This window comes from Saimiri boliviensis, chromosome 2 (assembly GCF_048565385.1).
Source record: "Saimiri boliviensis isolate mSaiBol1 chromosome 2, mSaiBol1.pri, whole genome shotgun sequence".
Lineage (NCBI taxonomy): Eukaryota > Metazoa > Chordata > Mammalia > Primates > Cebidae > Saimiri > Saimiri boliviensis.
In genome coordinates this window covers 153,514,165-153,537,689 of record NC_133450.1, presented here as the reverse complement: position 1 = coordinate 153,537,689, position 23,525 = coordinate 153,514,165, and the positions used below count along the sequence as shown (strand labels likewise).

General features: G+C 43.2%; 1 pseudogene; it reads left to right on the top strand.

Annotated features, from left to right (window-relative positions):
• Positions 1 to 20,512: 20,512 nt before the first annotated feature.
• On the top strand, positions 20,513 to 21,163 carry LOC101033192 (non-histone chromosomal protein HMG-14 pseudogene; annotated as a pseudogene).
• Positions 21,164 to 23,525: the final 2,362 nt, after the last annotated feature.

Sequence of the window (23,525 nt, the reverse complement as noted above, 5' to 3'; positions counted from 1 at the left end):
AGAGGAACAGAAGGAAAGGGGTGTTATTAGAGCCCAGGAGCAGAGGCTGAAACCACAGCAGTCTGTCCAGCAAGAGGCAGAGCCATGAGGAAGCCCAATCACTGCTGGAGATGCTGCCTGAAGGCAACAAGGGAGGGGAGAAAAGGAGGGCAGAAATACCTGCCTCCTCTCTGCCACCCACCCGCCAATCTGCCACAGATGCCTCTCATTGGCTGAAGCTATCATGAAGCAAATTGGCAAAAGAGTTTAGGAAACATACTTTGCACAGGTCGGGTTTCTCTGAAAGAAACAGAGGAGGAGCAGAGAATGGATGTAGAGCAAAGAGGCAAACAAGCAGCCCAAGATGAGAATGGCTTGCTGAAGCTTTATGAGGAGAGGAGTGAAAAGTGGATTCCAGGAGCTGTGAAATGGCATATGCCATCCCTGTGGATACCGTAACCACTCTTCGATGCTCCAAAGGGGAAAGGGAAAGAGGACTGTGGTCGGAGCCAAGGAACTCAATGAATGTCAATGTTTAGGAATTATCAAAGGACAAGAGATTAAATGAAAGGGAAGGTGTGTTAGTGTTATGTCCCAAGCCTGATCTGGAAGGAGCAAGGGAGAGGTAGAATAGCAGCACAGCTAAAAGGCCCAAGTTTGAGCCCCAGCTTGGGACCTTATTAGCTGGAGGATTTGGAAAGGTGAATCAGCCTCTGAAACTTATCGTGTAAAATACAGATGATAATGGTACCCTCAGTATGGCTATTAGGATTAAATGAGAGTGTACATAAAGCACTTCATACAGTGCCTAATAGCAGTAGCCATAGCACAGACCACATTCAATCTACATTCTCAACTCGAGGCATGAGAAAAAGGCTTTCTCCAAGGTTCTGACTCAGGGTTACTTGTGAGGTTGTAGTCAGCTGTCAGTCAGGGCTGCAGTCATCTGGGGCAAGAGGACCCACTTCCAGTTCGCTCATGTGGTTGCTGGCAAGCCTCATGTCCCTGCTCGCTTTGGGCTGTGTGCCAGAGATCCTCAATGGGTCCTCTCCATAGATTCTGACAGCATGGCAACCAGCTCCCACATAGTGAGTGATCAGAGAGAGGGAGCGCCACAGTCCTCCGTAACCTCATCTCAGACAGGAGAGACTATCACGTGGGTCACCTACTATTGGTCACGCAGACCAACCCTGGTACAGTGTGGGAGGGACTACACGAGGGATGGAATCCCACGGGGTGAGGGCCTTTTGGAAGCTGGCTACTACACTTCTTCTCCCTCATCCTTGTTTTTTCTCCATAACACTGATGACCAACTAACACATTATTTGTTTGGTTTTTGAGATAGGGCCTTACTCTGTTGCCCAGGCCGGAGTTGTAGTGGCGCCATCACAGCTCACTGTAGCCTTGACCTCCCAGGCTCAAGTGATACTCCCACATCAGTCTCCTGAGTAGTTGGGACTACAGGTGCATGCCACAAAGCCTGGCTAATTTTTTGTTTGTTTGTTTTTTATTGAAATATATGCTGCCCAGGCTGGTTTTGAACTCCTGGCCTCAAACAATCCTGTCTCAGTTCCTCAAAGCGCTGAGATTGCTAGCATGAGAAACCCTGTTTCTAACACATTGTTTTACTTAGTTATTTTGTTATGGTCAGTGTCCCTGCAACAGAACATAAGAAGCGAAGGATGTTTGCCTGTCTTGGTCACTGTTGTATAATCAGCACCTAGGACAGTGCCTAACACACAGTAGGGTCTCATTAATATTTGCTAAATGGTAAGTGATGTGCCACCATAAGAAATTAGCCTGAGTTCCCACTCAGAATATCATAGCATAAGTCCTGTCCCCACTTTCTAAAAAATGTTTGTAGTTGATGCTCACAATCTAGAAGGAAAACAGGACAGTGTTCGTATCCCCATTTCAGTCTATGAGGAAACTGAAATTCTGGGAGGTTCAGGTCTTCTTGCCCAGGGTTGACCATTAGTGTCGTGGATTTAGGACCAGTCCCCCTCTCTTTTGCATACAGCCTCCTCCTGATGCCAAATAACTCCCACCTCATCCCACCGGCTCCCTACTGCCTAGTGCAGCATTTAGCATTACTGGCAAGCCACAATCATCACGGATGACCAACATTCATAGAACTTTCATTCAGCAAAGCCAGACAGGCTGGGATAAAAGAGGGGAGCTAGGAAGGCTGGAGAGAAGACACCATGTAAATGCTCTGGCCCGATTCTCCTTTCCCTGCAAGCAGTGACATCTCCACTCTGCAACAGTGTCTGGTTCAGAGCTGCCAGACCAGTCTACCGCAAGTGTTCTATAATAAGCAGGGAATAGGCCAGGCATGATGGCTTACTCCCTAAGCCTGCAATCCTAGCATCTTGGGAGGCTGAGGTAAGTGGATCTCCTGAGGACAGGGGTTCAAGACCACCCTGGCCAACATGGTGAAACCCTGTCTCTACTAAAAATACAAAAATTAGGCAGGCATGGTGGCACGCACCTGTAATCCCAGCTATTCAGGGGGCTGAGATTCAAGCAATTCTCCTGAATTGCTTGAACCCAGAGGATGGAGGCTACAGTGAGTTGAGATCATGCCACTTCGTTCCAGACTGGGCAAAAAAGCAAAACTCCATCTCAAAAAAAAAGAGCAGGGAATGGAGAGGAATCATCCCCCACAGATGGGAGAGGGCTGTGCCCTCTTAGGCTGACCCACTCTGAAACTCCAAAACAATCCTTTCCAGAGTCCAGGCCCCCAGATATGGACATTCTCTGCTGAGCATTGCAGTCTCAAATAGGGATCTAAGCTGATCTTCAAGTGGTTTTCCAGGTAAAGGCGGTTGTCTCCCCGTGATAACTCTGAAGGCCATCAAAGTTCCCTTTCCCTCAGCGCCTACCAAGACACAACCTATTTTAACAATACACACATAAATTAGTTCATTTCATCAACAAGCTCACCTCTGAATAGCAGATGTGGAACGTGCCAGTTATACTTTCATGTGGAATTCTTGACCTTATATTCTGATACCATATTGCCCAAGGCAGGAGAGAAGGCAAGTGCTTCTCCAGCAAGGGGCACATCAGGTCCCTGAGCACTGCAAGAAAGTAGTGATGGGGTTGATAATTGCATCAGGTTAGGGGCAGAGAAGAGAACTGGCATGCAGTCATGGCCAAGGGTGAAGGAAGGCGTACTGGCCCCCCTCTTCTCCCCTAATTCTTATCAAGTCCATCCACTCCTCTGTCCTGCCTAGAATGTGAAGGGAGGTGCCCAGCTTAGCTGCAGGGTCCTGGCTTCTTGATGATCCACACCAGCCTGCAATCCCCTCAAAGTCCAGACCTGGATGTCTGTGCCTGGCCAACCAAAGTGGCCCCAGGGGTGCTCTCTGCCCTCTGTGACCACAGGTGTGTAAACATACCTCTTTTTAAAAGACACCATGACCAACCATGAAGCCAAGTGTGGGGCTAGCATTTGCTGATGTCTGTGTTGTGCACATACTAATTCAATTAATCCTTGTAGAAATCTCTAAGGTAAAGAAGCATTTGCTTTAATTTATAGGTGAAGAAACTGAAACTCAGCTAGGTTAAAAATAGACCAAGGGCACACAGGTAGTGATGGGCAGAGCAGCGATTTGAAGACTGTTATGAAAATTATCTAAAACTTGGAAATAAAACAAAAAGATTGTTTTGAATATTTAATTCAAAGTTAGACTAGAATAGTGGTTCTCAATCAGGGGCAATTTTACTCCTTAGGGGACCTTTTCACAATGTCTAGAGACATATCTGATTGTCACAATTGAATGGAAGAGCAGATACTACTGCCATCTACTGGGTGGAGACTAAGAACGCTGCTAACACCTTACAATGCATGGGACAACCACAACAGAGAGTTAGCCACGTGCTGCTCAACAACAGGAATACTCTCTAGGAAATGCATCACTACGTGATTTCGTGATCTTGTGAACATCATAGAGTATACTTAAACAAACCTACGTGGTCTAGCCTACTATATGCCTAGGCTAGTCTAGCCTATTGCTTCTAGGCTACAAACCTGCACAGCATGTTACCATACTGAATACTATAGTCAATTATACTACAGTGGTATATATTTAGGTATCTAATATATCTAAGCACAGAGAAAGTATAGTAAAAATATATTATAATCTTAGGGGACCATTACCATATATGTGGTCCATCACTGACTGAAACAGCAATGTGCAGCACATGACTATAACTAGTAGAAAACATCAATAAACAGTCACCATTAAGAAACTCTGTGCTAGTACAATGTGACTATGCTTGACCTATTATTTGCTAGTAATTAGGTCTCAAGAATGCCAATTTTTAAAAGTCAATAAACAATAAAACAAACAAATAAATAATTTAAAAAAATAAACAGCCAGGTACGGTGGCTCACACTTGTAATTCCAGCACTTTGGGAGGCTGAGGTGGGTGGACCTCCACCTGAGGTCAGGAGATCGAGACCAGCCTGGCCAACATGGTGAAACCCTGTCTGTACTAAAAATATAAAAATTAGCCAGGCGTGGTGGCACCCGCCTGTAATCCCAGCTACTCAGGAGGCTGAGGCAGGAGAATCACTTGAACCTGGGAGGCGGAAATTGCAGGGAGCTGAGATTGCGCCACTGTACTCCAGCCTGGGTGACAAAAGCGAAACTCCATCTCAAAATAAACAAACAAAAGAGAAAAGACTGTCAACTTGTCGAAAACTAAGATGCAAATGACTCTTGTCTAAGAAAGTAATCACAAAGATTATAGTTTTATAGACCTCAAGGACCTAGTTGTGTATCTCACTCGGCAATCTTACTCCAGAATGCTCTTTTTATCACTGACTATATAGAACAGTTTCTTCTAGCTTGCTTTAAACCAGTTTTGCCTTCCTGCTGGCTCTCTCTTGTATTTTCCTAGGGCTGCCATAACAAAATCCCACAGACTGGTTGGCTTAAACAACAGAAATCTATTTTCTTAGAGTTCTGGAAAATAGAAGTTCAAGGTCAAGGTGTTGGCAGGATTGGTTTCCTCTGAGGCCTCTCCCTGTGGCATGCAGAGGGCTGCCCTCTTGCTGCCTCTTTCTACGGCCTTTTCTCTGTGCACATGTACTCCTGGTGTTTCTTTCTCTTTTTATAAAGAGACCACTCCTTTCACATTAGGACCTACATTTAAGACCTCATTTAACCTTAATTGCCTTTTTAAAAAATATATTTTTTATTTTTATTTTTTGACAGTCTTGCAGTGTCACCAGCCTGGACTGCAGTGGCATGATCTTGGCTCACTGCAACCTCCACCTCCTTGGTTCAAGTGATTCTCCTGCCTCAGCCTCCTGAGTAGCTAGGATTACAGGCATCCGTCACCATGGCCAGCTATGTGTGTGTGTGTGTGTGTGTGTGTGTGTGTGTGTGTGTGTGTGTGTGTTTAGTCAAGCCAGGGTTTTATCATGTTGGTCAGGCTGGTCTCAAACTCCTGACCTCAGGTGATCTGCCTGCCTCGGCCTCCCAAAGTGCTGGGACTACAGGTGTGAGCCACCACGGCTGGCCAACCCTAATTACTTCTTTAAAGCCCTTATTGGCTGGGCACGGTGGCTTATGCCTGTAATCCCAGCACTTTGGGAGGCCACTGCAGGCGGATCACAAGGTCAGGAGTTGGAGACCAGCCTGGCCAACATGGTGAAACCCCATCTCTACTAAAAAATACAAAAATTAACTGGGCGTGATGGTGTGTGCCTATAACACCAGTGATTTCAGAAGCTGAGGCAAGAGAATTGTTTGGACCCAAGAGGCAGAGGTTGCAGTGAGCTGAGATCATGCCACTGCACTCCAGCCTGGGCTACAGAGCAACATTCCCTCTCAAAATAAATAAATAAATAAAGCCCTTATCACCAAATACAGTCATATTCTGAGTGTCCTGGAAGTTAAAACTTCCATATACAGACTTTGGGAGAACACCCTTCAGTCCATAAAACCACTTAATCTTTGATGCATGCTCACTACAAATTTGCATGAGAATTATGTTTTTAACTTTCTGAAAATTATGCTTTGCAAGTACATCTGTCTGAGCCCACAAAGTCTACTTGTTGCTACTATACTATACTTCTTGCATGCTGCACAGATAGAGCCAATTCACAGAGACAGCAGTATCACAGGAAAGAAAGAGTTTAATTAAGGCAAGGCAGGCCACATGAAAAACAAGAGTTTATTACTCAAATTAGTTTCTCTGAGAACTTGGAGGCTAGGGTTTTTATGGATAAGTTGGCAGGCAGGGAGTTAGGGAACAAGTGCTGCTCACTGACTGGGGATACAGTATGGCAAACAACCCTCATGTGCTGAGGCCACCTCAGGGTTGGGCCACAGCAGTGGTTGAGTCATGAGTCAGGGCTCCAGGTGAAGTCAGCTGGTACCCAGAATGCAAAGGTCTGAAAATCATCTCAAAAGGCCAATCTTAGGTTCTACAATAGTGACGCTATTTATAAGAGCAATTGGGAAAGTCACAAATCTTGTGACTTCTAGCACATGATTATAGAAGGGTAACTATGCCTACATCTTAGCAGAATTCAGATCCCTCCCATTCCTAATTTTCATTAGTTTTACAAAGGCGGTTTCAGTCCCCGAAAAAGGAGAGGCTCAGTTTTAGGGAGGGACTATTATCATTCTTGCTTCAAAATTGAACTATAAAGCAAATTCCTCCCACCATTAGCTTGGCATATGCCCCGGAATGAGTAAGGATAGCCAGCCTGTGAGGCTAGAAGCAAGATGGAGCCAGCCAAGCTAAATTTCTCTCACTGTCATAACCTTTATAAAGGTGGTATCATAGGTATATTAATGCAAATTCCTTAGTTAACACACAGAATGACTCTCTAAAGGCTATATTTCAGAGACATTATACACTTCTTTCCTTTTGTCCCCTCAAACAGTAACCAAGAGTATTTTTGTACAAATGAGAGGCCTTTGCCTGAAGCTCCCTTAATCGGTCAGATCACAGATCAAAGGCTATCACACATTGCACAAGGGATGCTATAGGGAGCCACTCTCAGAAAATAAATCCAAACCTCCTTTTTTCTGGCCACTGAAATGTTCAATAATTAGCTCATTATTTAAATCATTCACAAGTTTAATATTTATTGATTTTGGAATTATTGATTAATTTGCTGAGTATCTTAAGAATTTAATCGTGGCCGGGTGCGGTGGCTCAAGCCTGTAATCCCAGCACTTTGGGAGGCCGAGGCGGGTGGATCACGAGGTCAGGAGATCGAGACCATCCTGGTCAACATGGTGAAACCCCGTCTCTACGAAAAATACAAAAAACTAGCTGGGTGTGGTGGCACGTGCCTGTAATCCCAGCTACTCGGGAGGCTGAGGCAGAAGAATTGCCTGAGCCCAGGAGGCAGAGGTTGTGGTGAGCCGAGATCGCGCCATTGCACTCCAGCCTGGGTAACAAGAGCGAAACTCCGCCTAAAAAAAAAAAAAAAAATTTAATCTATATTAATACTAAGGCAATGTTATCAAATTGCATTCCAGAGTGTGGATTCAACTTTAGTGCCATAATCAGTCTCCTGGGACATACAGCTATTTCTCTTCCCTCAATATAGAAAAAAAATTGCCTTTAGCAAATGTCAAAGAACATCCTTTTATCAATCTCTCTTAACAATCGATCCAAGCAGATTCAGTGGGCTTTCTCTTCCCCAGAGCTGAAGTCACCTTCTGATAGGAAGTTAAGTCTTTAGGCACTGAACCATAGCACTGAGCTGAAGCTCAGGGCTAAGCGAGAATGAGTGAGAATTTGGAGACCTAAGATTTGGTCATCTGTAGAGGATTAGGGTCGTGCTCTCCTTTTTTTTTGGGGGGGGGTGCCCTGGAAGCTTTCCCACTGCCCTTCATCAGGTAATCTGCCCTGCCCTCTGAACTGGCCAATTGTGTTACCCCATTCCCTTAGCATCAGTGATCGCTACTGAAGAAACAGGAGGCCAACAAAGAATATCACTCAGTCACCAGCAGAGTGTCTGTGTCAGACATATTAGGTAAATAGGAAAATTAACAATTACATTTCAGGCTGTGGAAACATAGAGAGGGGTACCTAAGGCACACTTGTGGGAATAAGAAGATTTGGTTTCATAAAAGGATCCTGGGCCAGGTGCAGTGGCTCATGCCTGTAATCCCAGCACTTTGGGAGGCCGAGGCAGGCAGATCACCTGAGGTCAGGAGTTTGAGACCCGCCTAACCAACATGGAGAAACCCTATCTCTACTAAAAATACAAAATTAGCTGGGCATGGTGGTTATGCCTGTAACCCTAGCTACTTGGGAGGCTGAGGCAGGAGAATCACTTGAACCTGGGAAACGGAGGTTGCAGTGAGCTGAGATCGCACCACAGCGCTCCAGCCTGGGTGACAAGAGTGAAACTCCATCTCAAAAAATAAAAAACAAAAAGGATTCTGGATGAGGTCACCTCTGACATCTGAGTTGAGTCCTACAGGATATGGAGGAAGTAGCTCCATGTCCCAGTTACCATGACTATGTAATAAATTACCCAAAACATACTGGATTAAAGCTATGAAAACATCTTTTCTGCTCAGAGATTCTGTGGGCCTGAAATTCAGATGGAACACATAAGACAAACCTTGTTTCTGCTCCAAGATGTCTAAGAATTCAGCTAGAAGACTGGGAGGCTAGAGGCTGGAATCACCTTAAGAATGAATCATTTATGTGTCTACTGGTTGATAATGGCTATTGCTGAGGGGGCCTCAGTTCTCTCTACATTGTCTCTCTACTTTGGCTAGTTTGGATTTCCTCAAAAGATAATGGCTGGTTCCCAGTGTCAGCATCCCAAAAAAGGGGAGTGCTAGACACAGTGGTTCATATCTGTAATTACAGTGGCTCACACTGAGATGGGAAGATTGCTTGAGTTCAGGAGTCCAAGACCAGCCTGGGCTTTAGTCCATGACTGTTGAGGTGTTTTTCCTGAGTGGTACCTGGGGATAATTCCGTGAATCCCCATTTGGGGAAAGTTGACTATTTAATACAGGGATATTGTTGAAGACATTGTTCATCGTATCACACATGTCCTCCAGCTAAAAATCCACAGGAGGAATTTCTCTCTCCTGTACTTCTACTCCTGTACTTCTCTTGAGGAAATGTTTTTGTTTGGTTTATCTGTTTACTTTTATTTCTACATATTGTGAATAATATAACTTGGTGGCTCTTTAACCTGGCCATACTTTATAATCACTAGTAAGCTTTTTTAACATACAGATGCCAGACTAGACCAATTAAATCACTGTCTCTTGGGGTAGGGCTTGCAAGTATTTTTCAGAAGCTACCCAATGTCCCTAACATACAGTCATGGTTGAGAACCACCGATCCCTGAGGAGTCCTGCTCCTTGGCATTGGCTGCTAGAAAACCAAAAGCCAAATATGCTGGCTTCCAGCAGCAAATTCACTGGGCCTTGTGGCTTCCACTGGTATCATCTGTCTCCCCAGACACCATCCTAGCCTTCAGATCTCATTTTCCATTTGTCACACACATTTTAAACTTGACTTTATCTTGTTGCAACATGTTCTGCCAGTTGGAGACTGTGGGCAGCCTACCTGAGCTTGCTTAAACTAAACATAAAGGGAGGAGTCACTGTAATATCATGGGGTTATGATATTACATAATCCAGAGAGGAAGTATAGTTGGATCAGAGGAGGGACAAAAACCATGACTGAGAGAAATATCAGAAATATCCTCTTCTAGTCTCTTACCTCTCTCTTCCCCAAATATTCCCTCTACTTTCTCCTATGCATCTGTTTCATTCTGTCTTCCTCTATAAACCAGCTTTCTTTTCTTCTCTGTGAAAGGCTCAAACAGCTGTTAGAAAACACTTTGAGACTTTTTGCAATAAGAAAGTATAAGCCAACAAACTGCGATGCTCAACATAAATTACATCTTCATGTATCTGAGAATTTGGCCTTAGGATCATTATAATGTTAAAGAGACAATAAGAAACTTTGTACAGAGTGCAGATGAGACCAGTATGTGCTGAGGGGGCAGGTAACATGAACATTTTGCATCTGTAACACTCCTCAAACTTGCTGGCACCTGCAAAAGTCCTGTCTAAAGCCATTTCTGAATCTCACTTAGATAACACACCTGTATGTCAAATCCATATCAGAGGTGATTCTGGAAAACCTTAGTCATGGTCCTTTCATGGCTCTTGGCCTCACTTGCCAGAAGTGCTTTAGAAAAATGTTCAAAATGGAGAGCAATAATTTCATGTTAACAGACATTACGGTTCACCAGGGTTCAGCTCACAAATCTCATGATGCTAAACAGTGCTACACAGATTTTAACAAATTTGAAAGTCACTGCAGCAGAGTCAGGATTGGACAGGCCTTCATTTGTCAGACTAACATAAAGCAACTTAAAAATGAAGCTGGTAGGAGGCTGGCAAGATGGTCAAACAGCAACAACTCTGGCGCAGAGCTCCCAGCAAGACTGACACAGAAGGCAGGTGATCTCCACATTTCCAACTGAGGTAACTCATTCATCACATTGGGACTGGTTGAACAATGGGTGCAGCCCAAGAAGGGTGAACTGAAGCAGGGTGGGATGCTGCCTCACCTGGGAAGCACAAGGGACTGGAGAACTCCCTCTCCTAGCCAAGGGAAGCCATTAGGGACTGTCCTCTGTACTCCAACATAGATACTGTGCTTTTCCCAAGGTCTTCACAACCCATAGACCAGGAGATTCCCTCCAGTGCCTCCAACACCAGGGCCCTGGGTTTCTAGCACAAAACTGGACAGCCATTTGGGAAGATACTGAGTTAGCTGCAGCAGTTTTTATTTTCATACCCCAGTGTTGCCTGAAATGCCAATGAGACAAAACCGTTCACTCCCCTGGAAAGGGGGCTGAAGCCAGGGGACAAAGTGATCTGACTCAGTGGCCTCCACCCCCTGAAGACCAGCAAGCTAAGATCCACTAGCTTAAAATTCTCACAGCCAGTACCTGGGACATTCAAGATGATGCCAGGCAGTTTTAACAACATAGTGTAAACAAAGCTTCAAGAAGTTCAAACTGGATGGAGCCCACAGCAGCTCAGCAAGGCCTCTGCAGGCAAACTGTATCCCTAGACTCCCTCCTCGCTGGGCAGGGCATCAGAGAAAAAAGATAGCAGCCCATTGGGGACTTATAAATAAAGCGCCCACCTTCCTGGGATAGAGCACTTGGGAAAAGTGGTGGCTGTGGGTACAGCCTCAGCAGACTTAAATGTTCCTGCCTGGCAGCTCTGAAGAGAGAAGTGAATCTCCCAGCACAGTGTTCGAGTTCTGATAAGGGACAGACTGCCTCCTCAAGTGGCTCCCTGACCCCCGTGTATCCTGACTGGGAGACATCTCCCAATAGGGGCCAACAGATACCTCATACAGGAAAGCTCTGGCTGGCATCAGGCAGGTACCCTTATGGGACAAAGCTAACAGAGGAAGGAACAGGCAGCAACCTTTGCTGTTCTGCAGCCCTGGCTGGTAATTTCCAGGCAAGCAGGGTCTGGAGTGGAGCTCCAACAAACTCCAGCAGACCTACAGCAGAGGGGACTGACTGTTAGAAGGAAATCTAACAAACAGAAATAATTTCAACATCAACAGAAAGGATGTCCACTCAGAGACCTTAACCAAAGTCACTCACTTAAAAGACCAAAGGTAGATAAATCTACAAAGATGGGAAGAAACCAGCACAAAAAGGCTGAAAATTCCCAAAACCAGAATGCCTCTTCTCCTCCAAGGGATCACAACTCCTCACCAGCAAGGGAACAAAACTGGACAGAGAATGAGTTTGACAAATTGACAGAAGCAGGCTTCAGAAGGTGGATAATAAACTTCTCCAAGCTAAAGGAGCATGTTCTAACCCAATGCAAGGAAGCTAAGAACTTTGAAAAAAGGTTAGATGAAGTGCTAACTAGAATAACCAGCTTAGAGAAGAACATAAATGACCTGATGGAGCTGAAAAACAGAGCATGAGAACTTCGTGATGCATATACAAGTTTCAATAGACAAATTGATCAAATGGAAGAAAGGATATCAAAGATTGAAGATGAACCCAATGAAATAAAGTGAGAGGACAAGATTAGAGAAAAAAGAGTGAAAAGAAATGAACAAAGCCTCCAAGAAATATGGGATTACGTGAAAAGATCAAATCTACGTTTGGTTGGTGTACCTGAAAGTGACAAGGAGAATAAAACCAAGTTGAAAAACACTTATCAAGATATTATCCAGGAGAACTTCTCCAACCAAGCAAGGCAGGCCAGCATTCAAATTCAGGAAATACAGAGAACATTACAAAGATACTCCTCAAGAAGAGCAACCCCAAGACACATAACTGTCAGATTCACCAAGGTTGAAATGAAGAAAAAAATGCTAAGGGCAGCCAGAGAGAAAGGTCAGGTTACCCAAAAAGAAAAGCCCATCAGACTCATACCAGATCTCTCTGTAGAAATACTACAAGCCAGAAGAGAGTAGGGGCCAATATTCAACATTTTTAAAGAAAATTTTCTTTAAAAGAAAATTCTAACCTTCATAAGCCAAGGAGAAATAAAATCCTTTATGGACAAGCAAATACTGAGAGATTTTATCACCACCAGGCCTGCCTTAAAAGAGCTCCTGAAGGAAGCACTAAACATGGAAAGGAACAACTGGTACGAGTCACTGCATAAACATACCAAATTGTAAAGACCATCAATGCTATGAAGAAACTGCATCAACTAATGGACAAAATAACCAGCTAGCATCATAATGGCAGGATCAGATTCATACATAACAATATTAACCTTAAATGTAAATGGGCTAAATATCCCAATTAAAAGACACAGACTGGCAAATTGGATAAACAGTCAAGACCCATTGGTGTGCTGTATTCAGGAGACCCATCTCACATGCAAAGACAAATAGGCTCAAAATAAAAGGATGGAGGAAGATTTACCAAGCAAATGGAAAGCCAAAAAAAAAAAAAAAAAAAAAAAGGCAGGAGTTGCAATCCTAGTCTCTGATAAAACAGATTTTAAACCAAAAAAGATCAAAAGAGACAAAAAAAAAAAAGGGCATTACATAATGATAAAGGAATCAATGCAACAAGAAGAGCTAACTATCCTAAATGTATATGCACCCAATACAGGATCACCCAGATTCATAAAGCAAGTTCTTAGAGACCTACCAAGAGACTTAGACTCCCACACCATAATGGTGGGAGACTTTAACCCCACTGTCAGTATTAGATCAATGAGACAGAAAATTAACAAGGATATCTAGGACTTGAACTTATATCTGGACCAAGCGGACTTAATAGACATCTACAGAACTCTTCACCCCAAATCAACAAAATATACATTCTTTTCAGCACCATATTGCACTTATTTTAAGATTGATCACATAATTGAAAGTAAAACTCTCCTCAGCAAATGCAAAACAACAGAAATCATAACAAACAGTCTCTCAGACCACAGTGCAATCAAAGCAGAACTCTATAAAGAAACTCACTCAAGCCGGGGGCGGTGGCTCAAGCCTGTAATCCCAGCACTTTGGGAGGCTGAGGTGGGTGTATCACGAGGTCAAGAGATCAAGACCATCCTGGTCAACATGGTGAAACCCCGTCTCTACTAAAAATACAAAAAATTAGCTGGGCATGGTGGCACGTGCCTGTAGTCCCAGCTACTCAGGAGGCTGAGGCAGGAGAATTGCCTGAACCCAGGAGGCAGAGGCTGCGGTGAGCCGAGCTCGCGCCATTGCACTCCAGCCTGGGTAATGAGCGAAACTCCGTCTCAAAAAAAAAAAAGAAAAGAAACTCACTCAAAACCACACAACTACATAGAAACTGAACAACCTGCTTCTGAATGACTACTGGATAGCAAACGAAATGAAGGCAGAAATAAAGATGTTTTTTGAAAACAGTGAGAATGAAGACATAATGTACCAGAATCTTTGGGGCACATTTAAAGCAGTGTGTAGAGGAAAATTTATAGCACTAAATGCCCAAAAGGGAAAACAGGAAAGATATAAAATCAATACCCTAACATCACAACTAAAAGAACTAGAGGAGCAAGAACAAACAAATTAAAAATCTAGCAGAAGACAAGAAATAACTAAGATCAAAGCAGAACTGAAGGAGATGGAGACACCAAAAACCCTTCAAAAAATTAATGAATCCAGGAATTGGTTTTTTTAAAAGATCACCAAAATAGACCACTAGCCAGACTAATAAAGAAGAAAATAGAGAAGAAAACCCCATCCTCTCAGCCCAAAATCTCCTTAAGCTGATAATCAACTTCAGCAAAGTGTCAGGATACAAAATCAATGTGCAAAAATCACAAGCATTCCTATACAGCAATAACAGACAAACAGAGAGGCAAATCATGCATGAACTCCCATTCACAATTGCTGCAAAGAGAACACCTAGGAATACAACTTACAAAGGATGTAAAGGACCTCTTCAAGGAGAACTACAAATCACTACTCAAGGAAATAAAAGAGGACACAAACAAATGAAAAAACATTCCATGCTCATGGTTAGGAAGAATCAATATTGTGAAAATGGCCATACTGCCCAAAGTAACTTATAGATTCAATGCTATCCCCATCAAGCTACCACTGACTTTCTTCACAGAATTGGAAATAACCACCTTAAATTTCATATGGAACCAAAAAAGAGAGCCTGTATAACCAAGACAATTCTAGGGGGAGATGGGGGGAAAGCTGGAGGCATCATGCTACCTGACTTCAAATTACACTACAAGGCTACAGTAACCAAAACAACATGGTACTGGTACCAAAACAGATATATAGACCAATGGAACAGAACAGAGGCCTCAGAAATAATGCCACACATCTCCAACATCTGATCTTTGACAACCTGACAAAAACAAGCATTGAGGAAAGAATTCCCTATTTAATAAATGGCAGTGGGGAAAACTCACTAGCCATATGCAGAAAGTTGAAACTGAATCCCTTCTGCACACCTTAAAAAAAAAATTAACTCAAGAAGGATTCAAGATTTAAATATAAGACCTAAAACCATAAAAACCCCAAAGAAAGAAAAGCTAGGCAATACCATTCAGGACATAGGCTTAGACGAGGACTTCGTGACTAATACTCCAAAAGCAATGGCAACAAAACCCAAAATAGACAAATGGGATCTACTTAAACTAAAGGACTTCTGCACAGCAAAACTATCATTAGAGTGAACAGGCAACCTACAGAATGGGAGAAAATTTTTGCAATGTACCCATCTGAAAAAGGGCTAATATTCAGAATTTACAAAGAACTTAAACGAATTTACAAGAAAAAAGAAATCCATCCAAAAGTGGGTAAAGGATATGAACAGAAACTTCTCAAAATAAGACATTTATGCAGCCAACAGACATATGAAAAAATGCTCATCATCACTGGTCATTAGAGAAATGTAAATCAAAACCACAATGAGATTCCATTTCACGCCAGTTAGAATGGCGATCATTAAAAAATCAGGAGACAACAGATGCTGGAGAGGATGTGGAGAAATAGGAACACTTTTACACTGTTGGTGGAAGTGTTAATTAGTTCAACTATTGTGGAAGACAGTGTGGTGATTCCTTAAGGATCTAGAACTAGAAATACCATTTGACCCAGCAATCCCATTACTGGGTCTATACCCAAACAATTATAAATCATTCTATAATAAAGACACATGCACACGTATGTTTATTGCGGCACTGTTCACAATAGCAAAGACTTGGAACCAACCCAAATGCCCATCAATGACAGACTGGATAAAGAAAATGTGACACATATACACCATGAAATGCTACACAGCCATGAAAAAGATGAGTTCATGTCCTTCGATAAAGTCAGAAACCACCATTCTCAGCAAACTAACACAAGAACAGAAAAGCATACACCACATGTTCTCACTCATAAGTGGGAGTTGAACCATGAGAACACATGGACACAGGGAGGAGAACATCACACACCAGGGCCTGTCAGGGGTTGAGTGACTAGGGGAGGGATAACATTAGGAGAAATATCTAATGTAGATGATAGGGTGATGGATGCAGCAAACCACCATGGCACATGTATAACTATGTAGCAAACCTGCATGTTCTGTACATGTACCCCAGAACTTAAAGAAAAAAAAAAAAAAGAAAAATGAAGCTGGTAGCATTAGCTGTAGCATATAATCAACAGCAAATAATTAATGTTATATATCAAAAATAAAAACAGTTGTCATGGCCAAGCATGGTGGCTCATGCCTATAATCCCAGCACTTGGGGATCTAAGGCAGGCAGATCATGAGATGAGGAGTTCAAAACCAGTCTGGCCAATAGGGTGAAACCCCATTTCTACTAAAAATACAAAAATTAGCCAGGCATGGTGATGTGCACCTGTAGTCTCAGCTACTGGGAAGGCTGAGGCAGAAGAATCGCTTGAACTCTGGAGGCAGAGATTGCAGTGAACCAAGATAATGCCACTACACTCCAGCCTGGGTGACAGAATTGAGACTCCATATCAAAAAAAAAAAAAAAAAAAAGTTGTCATGTTTTGCATATTTGCTAAGTGCCAGGTCCTGGGCTAAGAAATTACTTTTCTTAATCCTCATCATAATACCATAGAATATGTGGTAACATTTTACTGAAGCATAATTTACTTTTCTAGTGCACGTAGCATAGATGTTGGCCACAGTGAATATTTACAAACTAAACACACATGTAACCAACACTGAGATAAAGAAACAGAATATGACAAGCACTCTGAGGTCCATCTTTGAGTTCCCTCCCAGTGACCATGCCTATGCAAGGGTGACCATTGTCCCAATATCTAGCAGCATGGATTAGTTTTGTCCATTTTTGTTTTCTATACAAGTGGATTAATAGGTACTGTTTTAGGTCTGGCCTTTTTCACTCAATATGATGTTGTCTAAGATTCACTCACATTGTCACATGAATATAGGCCATTTTTGCTTATTTCTATATAGTATTCCATTATACGAATAAGACAAAATTTATTCAGTCTACTCTTTTTGGACATACGGGTAATATCCCGTTTTATTTTTACTATTGCAAATAATTCTTCTATGATCATTCTAGCATATACTGTTTGGTGATTACTTCAGTACATTTCTCGTGGGTGTATAACTAGAAATGAAATAGCTGGAGAACAGGACATGCATATGCTTAGCTTTAATAAATACTAACACTTCACCAAAAATAGCATACAACTTTATATTTCCACCAGTAGTATAGGAGAGTTCACTTTGCCCCATATTCTCACCAGCCTTTGGAACATTCTTTTTGCTTTGCAGCCATGCCAATGAGTGTGCGGTGGTACGCTGAGACGTTAATTTGCATTCCCTTGATGATTAATGAAGTACCTTTTCACATGGTTCGCTTTATTTTATTTACTTATTTTTCCACATGGATGTTCTTTTTGAGAAATGTTTACTAGAGCCTTCTGCCTATTTTTCTATTGGACTGTCTTTTTCTAATTTGTAAGAGTTTTTCATATATTCTGGATATAAGACCTCTGGGGGATGTATGTGTTGAAAATACTTTTTTATTTTTGCATTACATTTTTATCCTCTTATTGACGTCTTTTGAAAAACCAAAGTATAATTTGTTCATATATTTTTCTTTTTCTGGTTAGCAATTTTTGTGTCCTTTTAAATAAGGCTTTGCTTATTTGAGGATCATGAAGATGTTACCCTATGCATTCTTCTACTTTATTGTTTTATCTTTTACATTTAGAGCTGCTATCCAACTGTTTTTGATTTTGTATTTGGTATGAAATAGGAAAAAGAAAGATATATTTTCCATATAATCAATGGAGCAACATTTAATAAACAAACTACGCCTTCTTTCCCATGCACTACCTTAATCACAAATCAAGCAATGAGTCTATTTCTGGACTTTATTTTGTATCATTGTTAAGTTTTTCTAACACTGTGACAATTATATACTGTCTAAGTCACCATAAATGTATAATGAGCCTTGTTAATCAGTTTACCAATTTTTGTGAAAAAATACTGCCACAATTTTATTGGGACTCTACAGAATATATTAATTTGGGAAGAAATGACATCTTACAATATTGAGTTTCTAATTCATGAACATAATTTATCTTTTTATTTATTGAAGTCATCTTTAACTTCTTCAAACTCTCTCTTATAAGGACATATGCAATGGTCTTAATGCCCCACTCAGATAATCCAAAATCACCTCCCCAACCCAAGATCTCTAACTTAAATACATCTGCTCTAGGGTAAATTCAACTAATAGCAATGATTTAAACACGCCCTTAGAATGACCCTGTATGGCAGCTGCACCTGAATGTTTGTGCTAGGGAATCCAGTAGTGGGCAACTTGGAGATCCATTCCTTATCTATGACAAACATCAGAGGCTCTGGCCAATCCTGTGGAATATGGGCCAGTCTGTACAGGGGACTGAGGCCTTGAGTTTGGGGTTAAATGAAGTTTCCAGGTGGAGGTCATTACAGGGAGGCTCTTAAGTGAAAATTTTGTATAAAGGGCATGATGGAGCAACATTTAATAAACTATGCCTTCTTTCCTATGCAATACCTCAATCACAAATCAGGCAATTAGATATATGAGTCTATTTCTGGGCTTTATTTCATAACACTAGTAAGTTTTTCTAACTTCATGACAGAAAGAAGGTTGTGGTTCTCCTGCCAGGGTCACCGCCAACAGGCCATGTCGTTATGCTGTCCAGCTGACCACCACTGGACCATTTCTGTAGGTAAGGCGGGTCTCCTGCCCAGCTCACGGCCACTGGACCATTTCTGTAGGTAAGGCGGGTCTCCTGCCCAGCCCACCGCCACTGGACCATTTTTGTAAGGCGGGTCTCCTGCCCAGCCCACCACCACTGGACCATTTCTGTACATAAGGCGGGTCTCCTGCCCAGCCCACCATCACTGGACTCTCTCCCCCATATGTGAGCTCCTAATAAAACTCCATGTGTAGTTTGCTGGCTCTGGGTCTCTTCTTTGGCTGGCGAACCTGGTGCTTTCCCTACTGAGGTGAATAGGGAGTTCAGCACATTTGTCAAGATGCTTTTTCCAAATTAGGTAACAGCTACAGGTTCCAGAGATTAGGACCTGATATCCTGAATGGGAGGTGGGGTTGGAGGTGCATTTTCCAGCCTACCATAGTTAGTAGATTATTTTCTATTTTCTAAGCACACAATCATGGCATCTGTAAATAACAACAGTTTCATTTATCCAACATAGCTTTTTTAGCCCCTTTTTATATGCTGTATAAGCAAACTATGATTTGGGAAAGTTACTGTAATTTACACAAGATCCTAGTATCAGAACTAGGATTTGAACTCAGGTCTGGCAGACTCCAAAGGCTGAGTTCTTTAACCACTGCGTTGTACTGCTTAATATGAGTCTAAGTCCTATTTTTGGCAAAAAGAAATATTAGCAGTAGTTCTATGTAAAAGGCAGTCTAAGCAACTGGTTTCCTTCTGACAAATACCTGTCTTCTTAGGTGCAAGATACAACATTCAAGACTGCTTAAAATCTTTGGGAGAAACATTCACACTACATAGTTTAAAATAAGACTTAGGAATAATAATAATATTTTTTAAAAACCTAGGTTTAAATCCTAGACCCACCACACACTGCTAGTACGGCCTTAAACAAATTACATAATTCATCTGAACCTCAGTTTCCACATCTTTAAAACTGAGGTAGTAACCATAGCATAGGGTTACTGGAACACTTAAATAAGAAAATGCATGTGCATTCACATGGTAAATGCTCAATAAATAATTTTTACCTGTTATTATTGTGCTGTTATTATATTGATTCATTTATCAAAAACACATTTAGTAGCAACATGCAAAAACTGAAAAAACAAACAAGACCATCTTAGCCTACAACAAACACCACAACAAATAATTGCCACCTGGGCTAATGAGTAGCATGATGGAGTCAAGAGGAAACATCTTGAAAGTGAAGAACAGAGAGCTGTGACTCACTGTGGGTAGGAATTGGGGTCAGGCAGCTTCCTGGAAACGGTGACACTCGAGCTAAAGCTTGAACGAGAAAGCAGAGAAGACAGGAAGAGCATTCCAGGAAAAAGGACCAGCACGTGGCACAGGGAGGCCTGAAATTACTCCTCCAGGAGAGGAACAAGACTGCCTTACCTGCCTCGGAAGAAGCAGAGTTCAGGAACTGGAGGCCAGAAACACCAAAGTTCATTCTATTCAGCTGGGAGAATGTGATCAGAAAAAGTCACCTACAGAAGGTATCTGGCTTCAGTGCTCACAGCTTCAGAGCTGGACTGCTCTGCGTTCCTGAGGCTGCAAGAGCAAGCCAGCCCCAGTCACCGCAGCTGACCCCTCTGAGCTGCGAGCTGATGGCTGCCCGACCGGAAGTATAGCCGGAAGGGTGCGGGGTGGTGGGCGGCACGTCGGGCCCGCGGGGGTGAGGAGGAGCCAAACCTCCCACAAAGCGGTTCCTCAAGTAGATGGGGCACGCCGGGTTCTGTGGGGGAGAGCACTGAGGTGTCAGGGCACATCCGGGATGTTGTCAGGGATGTGGTGGCCGGTACACAGGCCGGCGGAGAGTAGATCTGCACCGTCTGACCTGAGGAATGAGAGTTTAACCAGGAACAACATGGAGGAGACCGACCGAGGCCCACGGAGCTGCAGCCTCTTGAGCTTCCTGAATCTCATGGAAGACAGATTAGGCATTCCTGTTTTGCACCAGAAGGGAGAGCTAAGTCTTCAGGTGGAAAGTATGGAAAGGGAGACTTGGGCTGTCAACATAAATTCTTTTTTGATCATTAACGAATATTGAGCGCAGCCTCGCGAGGCCTCTCGGAGGCACCGCAGCTCACAGGCAGCCGGCTCGCGCCCTTCCCACTGCCGACGCCCGAGAGGAAGGGCGGTTCTGCCCAAGGGGCAGCGGGGGAAGAGCCCAAGAGGCGATGGGCATGGCTGTCAGCTAAACCTGCTCCTGCAAAAGTGGAAGCGAAGCCGAAAAGGCAGCAGGAAAGGGCACATCTTGAGACGAAAAAGTGCAAACGAAAGGGAAAGGGGGAGCAAAGAGAAAACGGGCCAGGTGCCTAATCAAGAAGCTAAAGAACATTCACCTGCAGAAAATGGAGAAACTAAAACTGAGGAGAGCCCAGCCTCTGATGAAGCCAGAGAGGAAGAAGCCAAGTCTGATTAATATCATGGGTGCTGTCTTACCGGCGGTCCCTGTCTCCCCTCTTGTACAATCCAGAAGAGTATTTTTAACAACTGTTTTGTAAATGCAAGGTTTTTAGTAGCTCCAGAAACATTTTTAAGGAGGGAATTCCACCTCATCCCATCTTTTATGTTTTTTAAGAGATAAAGTCAGGCCGGGTGCGGTGGCTCAAGCCTGTAATCCCAGCACTTTGGGAGGCCGAGGCGGGTGGATCACGAGGTCAAGAGATCAAGACCATCCTGGTCAACATGGTGAAACCCCGTCTCTACTAAAAATACAAAACATTAGCTGGGCATGGTGGCGCGTGCCTGTAATCCCAGCTACTCAGGAGGCTGAGGCAGGAGAATTGCCTGAACCCAGGAGGCGGAGGTTGCGGTGAGCTGAGATCGCGCCATTGCACTCCAGCCTGGGTAACAAGAGTGAAACTCCGTCTCAAAAAAAAAAAAAAAAAAAAAAAAGAGATAAAGTCATTTGCTGGTTATTTTTTGGTACAACCAGAAGACAGTGTGGGATATTGAGTTACGGAAGGCTTTGACTGTCTTGGGTGTTAGCTTAACATTCCCTAGATGGGTGGCTAGTTTTTATATACTACCATATAAAGCATACGAATAGCAACATGGAGTCAGGAGTCACAGTCCTACATTTCATGTCTTGGACATTTTAAATTACTTCTATTTCCACATTGTTTTTCAGTAGAATTGTTTCCTAAAGAAAGCCAGCCCTTGAACATGACTCTCCCTGTCAGAATTGTGTGCACTCTGTAACATATTTGGTCATAGTTCTGTTTTCCTAATAACTTTGTTAATGTGCTGTGGAAGATTGAAAATTTGAGTATGTGGCGTATATGCTATTCAGTTCTGAATTGGTGGGATGTATGTAACAGTTTATCAGTATATGAAGATACTGGGATTCTGGTATTTGATAGCCTCTTAAGGAAAAACTGCCTCCAAATTTTAAGCTGGAAAGTCACTGGAACAACTTAAAAAGGAATTACAATAATGGCTTTTTAGATTATCAATATGTATGTTAAGAATTGTATACAAATTGAAATGTCTGTGTACTGATTCTCAACGCAACCAATAGAATCTCAATCATGAAAGAAAAAAGTATTTATGGAATACCTAATATGTGCCAGACACTATTCGAGGCACTCTACAGCAATAGGAGTTATCCAGTCATTGAATGAGATGCCTTGAAAGGTAGGGAGTTTTCTGTCACAAGAGATATTCAAGCAGGGCTGGGTCGATTTCTTAGTGGAATGTTGAAGGAGGAATTGAAGTATAGAGTAAGAAACTGACCCAGCTGGCTTCCACTTTCTCTTCAACCCTGTGATTCTGTGACATCTGCTTTCTAAGGATTAGAGATGCCTTCACAAATTTCCTTTAGAGTTCCATGCTGCATATCTCGGGAAGGCAAAGGAGAAAGGTGGATACCATTCTCATGATGCTGTGGTAAGAGGTAAATGTAGGAAAGTGGAAGGATTTTATCAAAGTAACACAGATGATAGGGTCATGCAGAAGCAGGACTAGGGTCCAGGGTTTCTGCCTCTATCTCCAACATTTGTTCCTTGTTCCCCTCTGTGTCATGGTGCTGAAGCCCACTGGCCTGTTGGGTGACGGTCCTGAAAGAATCAGAGCTCCAAGGATTACTAAAAAAGGTAGTGTCAGTCCCAGGCCATGCTGTGGAGCTAGGGTTACAACCAGGGCGGCCCTCATGGGCGGTGGCCTCACACTGGGCTTCCTTCTCGGAAGGTTTAATGTTGAAATTCTTAGGAACTGTATCTTTGAAATTTGTGTTTTGTAAGTCTGTTGGGATAATGGGGCACTCACACGGGCTTAGAGCCTCAGGGTACTTGTGGTCCTACCTCTTGCCACCTTCTCAGGATGGTTCTCAGTGGGGGCTGTGAAGCTTCTATCTCCCCCAGGCCCCACCCCACAACTGTGGCTGTTCTCCACCCCAGGCAGGACACAGGGAGAGTCGGGGACCCAGCACACACCCACAGAGTCTTGGTGGTGAGGCTCGGCAGCACCCCTACTCACCTACTGGATGACTAGCTGGGGGCCCCATCTCCAGGGGATCTAGCCTTACCTACCCAATCCAGGTACCAAGCACATCCCAGCACACAGGCTCAAAAATCTTCCAGGGAACCCAACTGCCACGGGTTAGAGGAGAGAGAGCACATGGAAAGACCCCAGTTGCCTCTGGCTGCCTTAGGTAGGGTTCCTTGGCAGCCCTCAAGCAGGAAGAGTGTGTATGCCCCTTCCATCAAGGGACAGAGGTCCGGGGCACCTATGAGGTTCCACACTCCCCTGCAAGTGTCCCCACACCTGGAGCACTCCCTCAG